Source organism: Dipodomys ordii, unplaced genomic scaffold (genome assembly GCF_000151885.1).
Source record: "Dipodomys ordii isolate 6190 unplaced genomic scaffold, Dord_2.0 Scaffold213, whole genome shotgun sequence".
In the NCBI taxonomy this organism is placed as follows: Eukaryota; Metazoa; Chordata; class Mammalia; order Rodentia; family Heteromyidae; genus Dipodomys; species Dipodomys ordii.
In genome coordinates this window covers 179,753-183,346 of record NW_012267429.1, presented here as the reverse complement: position 1 = coordinate 183,346, position 3,594 = coordinate 179,753, and the positions used below count along the sequence as shown (strand labels likewise).

The following is a 3,594-nucleotide window of genomic DNA, read 5'->3' as shown; positions in this document are numbered from 1 at the left end:
GGCTCAGAAAGCAGTTATTGCCAAGAGCTAAAGGAAGAGCAGTTTCTAATGTTGGTGATCTTAAGGTCGTCACAAGCAAAAAGATTACCGGCCCCTTCCAGCACATTCTGAAGATCTCACCAACAATGATCTGCTTAATATGGCAGCATACACAGCAGAGTCCCAGCAACTCACTATTCGAGCAATGCCTGGAACGTGTTCAGATTCAGGAGAATCTTCAGCAGTACCCACCTCTCCTTTCTCTTTAACATCTTACACTTTACAATGCACTCACATTTATACACAATTTTTGTTTTGACAAGTATAAAAGGCAGAGAAATGAGAGAATGAATGGTCATGGTCACTACCTTCCATGCCAGCGCCATCAGCACTGTTTTGTGTTATCAGGCTCCAAGGAGTGAGTACCATCCATGGCAGACTTGTGTTCAGAGGTTGGAGACTGCGTTCAACTTCACACACAGAGCTGAACTGGCCATGACAAAGTTGTTCGTGGCTGACTGAGTTTCACTGCTGGTGAAGAACATCTTATGGGCAGCTCATGGTTGACGTGGCACCTTGCTTCAAAGCCAGAACTCATGGTTGTATCCCTGTGCTGTTGGACTGGGCCTTGCTTTCCGGAGCAGGTGTGGATCTGGTACCGAGGGTCCTTCGGTTTGCGTCTCTGTGTCGGAGGAGTTGATGCTCACGGAGAAGCTGCAGTGTTTCAGGCTTCCTAGGGCAGCTGAGGACCACTGACTAAGAAGTTCAAGTCAGTCTGTGTCTGTGTGTCAAACATCTCCAGGCCTAAGAAACTCAGCTCCCCCTGCAGCCATGGGGCTGAGCAGAGGGGTCTGCAAGCAGGAAGTCGGTCTGGGTCTCTGTGTCCAGTGACTCCAAGACTGGCTCTGGGGTCATGGTGCTCAGCCCTCTCTCTTCTGTCTGAGTCTGGATATTTGAGGCTGGAAAGAACTCCTCAATATCAAAATCAATCCCAGGGTTCTGAGTTAGGCCAGAGGGAAGCTGGGTGTCAGGTCTGAGATTTGAGTCAGACAAAAGACTGTATTTATCCAGTGTCTGACCTGGGATGTTCTCTAAGTCACTCAGTGATGCTACGGTCTGCTCTGGTTATCTGTCGTGTTCTGTGTGGGGAGCATACGGCTCTGCTCAGCATGGCTTCAGACCCCCATGTCTTTTTTTTTTAATTTAATTTTATTTTATTTGTGAACATACTGTACAGAGGGGTTACAATTGCATGGGCAGGATAATGCGTACATTTCTTACCAAGCATTGCAGCCTCCTCCTTTGTTTACCCTTCCCATCCCTTCCCAGCCTCCCCCCTCCCCCCCCAGACCCCCATGTCTTGATTGACGTCTTGGGATCACTCTGAGGTAGCAGACTCTGAGTCACCGTCTCTGCAACTAAACTGCTTATTACATCATCTGTAGGAACATTGTAGGGAGAGTGCACCCTCCCATGGTCTGTGGGCACCTGGGCGCTGTGGCGGTTTCTATGCCACTGATTTGGGTTTCTCTGGAGATCCTGCCTGGCTGGAAACCAGTGTCTGAAAGCTTTGGTCTGAGCAGCTGTGGACGAAGTTACCTTAGGGCAGAAGTGTCTGGGTGTGGATGCTGATGGGAAGGGTCATGACAATCAAAGGACAGATCTGTCGGAGAGCAAGACAACATGGAGGTGTCAGGGCCAACCTGGGGTTGGTGGGATGGGGCGTCAGCACTGAGCAGAAGGGGTCAGGGTTGGTGGGATGGGGCATCAGCACTGAGCAGAAGGGGTCAGGGTTGGTGGGATGGGGCATCAGCACTGAGCAGAAGGGGTCAGGGTTGGTGGGATGGGGCGTCAGCACTGAGCAGAAGGGGTCAGGGTTGGTGGGATGGGGCGTCAGCACTGAGCAGAAGGGGTCGGGGTTGGTGGGATGGGGCGTCAGCACTGAGCAGAAGGGGTCGGGGTTGGTGGGATGGGGTGTCAGCACTGAGCAGAAGGCGTCAGGGTTGGTGCGGCACAGGACGGTCTGTCTGCACATGCAGCTCTTCTGACATGTGTTCTCTAGTTCTTATAAAGCATTCAATGGACTTTTACCCATGTTCAAGTCCCAGCAACAGGACTGACACTATTTGAAAGAGGTAGAGTCTCCTCCAGAGAGCAAGCCCCTGGACCCAGACCAAGGATCGAGCTCCACAGACAAGGGCACCATGGGGCATACCCCCGGGGCAAACCCTGATCTGTGTCCAACACCATGGCACAGCCCCGGGGTGGAGCCCTGACCTGTGTCCAACACCACAGGCCGGCCCCTGGGGCGGAGCCCTGACGTGTGTCCAACACCATGGCACAGCCCCCCCTTCCCGGGGCGGAGCCCTGACCTGTGTCCAACACCACAGGCCGGCCCCTGGGGTGGAGCCCTGACCTGTGTCCAACACCACAGGCCGGCCCCCAGGCGGAGCCCTGACCTGTGTCCAACACCACAGGCCGGCCCAAAGTGTTGCAGGCAAGAAGACTGGACTGGGTGAAGACTGCATGACTGGAAGGTTAGCGCTGGAAAGCCCCAAGGACTTCCCAGAGAGGCTGAGACTGCTTCCTGGCATGAGAGCTCCAAGAGCTGACGGGTTTTTATTTCTGAAGGTCTGGGTTCCTGCGTGTCTGGTCTCGGAGTTGGTTGGTTGTTGAGTGGCTCGATGTTGTATTGGAAGTGTCTGGCTTTGCAGTAAGTTTGCGTCTTGTTTCACTCAGTGGCCCCTGTGGCCTGCAGGGTCCTGTGGTCAGTCAGAGGGTGTGAGCCTGCACGGCGTCCTGCTGACCTGGGGACCACATGTGTGCTGGAGGCCTCACCACTGACCCCGGTGCTTCTTCGCAGCATGTATCTGCACAGAGTGCTATTTACGAAGGAACATTGAGAAAAGGGCCGTCCAGCCCCCTAGGATGTCCTTCACCTGGACAAAGTGGACATCTTCTCTTAGTGTTGGATTTGCCACGCTGCCCTCTGGCTGGTGGTGCCCCTGTGTGTAGAGCAGGGCACAGGGCATCGGATGTTGTCCACATGGCCCGGGACAGCTCACTCACTGGTGGCTGGATCAGCCCACAGACCGGGAGGTGGAGCTGCGGGCTGCAGCTGCCGCGGGTGGCTTCCTGAGGGCCGCGTGCAGCAGCCTCTTGGGCTGGGCCTCAGCGGCCCGGGGGCAGTGGCTTCGCTAGTTACAGTATGTTCTAGGTTGGCAGTGGTTTACGTTCAGAACTTGAAATGTGTTATTTGGGGCCATCCTGCTTTCAAGGCTTCACTTGAGAGATCTGCTATCGTTCTGATGAGGCTCCGTGGCAGATGGCCTGGTGTTTGTCTTATGCCGCTTTCGGTACGCTTTCTTTCTTCTGCGCACTAAATACCTTACTGATGATTGCCTTTTTTTTTTTTTTTTTTGTCAGTCATAGGGCTTGAACTCTGGGCCTGGGCGCTGTCCCTGCACTTTAGCTCAAGGTGAGTGCTCTACCACTTGAGCCACAACACCATATCTGATTTTCTGGTGGTTAATTGGAGATAAGAATCTCATGGACTTTTCCTGCCCAGGCTGGCTTTGAACCATGATCCCTAGATCTCAACCTCCTAAGTAGCTA

The 3,594-nt window shown here is 53.7% G+C and overlaps 1 pseudogene; it reads right to left on the bottom strand.

Annotated features, from left to right (window-relative positions):
- Positions 1-560: 560 nt before the first annotated feature.
- Positions 561-2,014, bottom strand: LOC106000241 (annotated as a pseudogene).
- Positions 2,015-3,594: the final 1,580 nt, after the last annotated feature.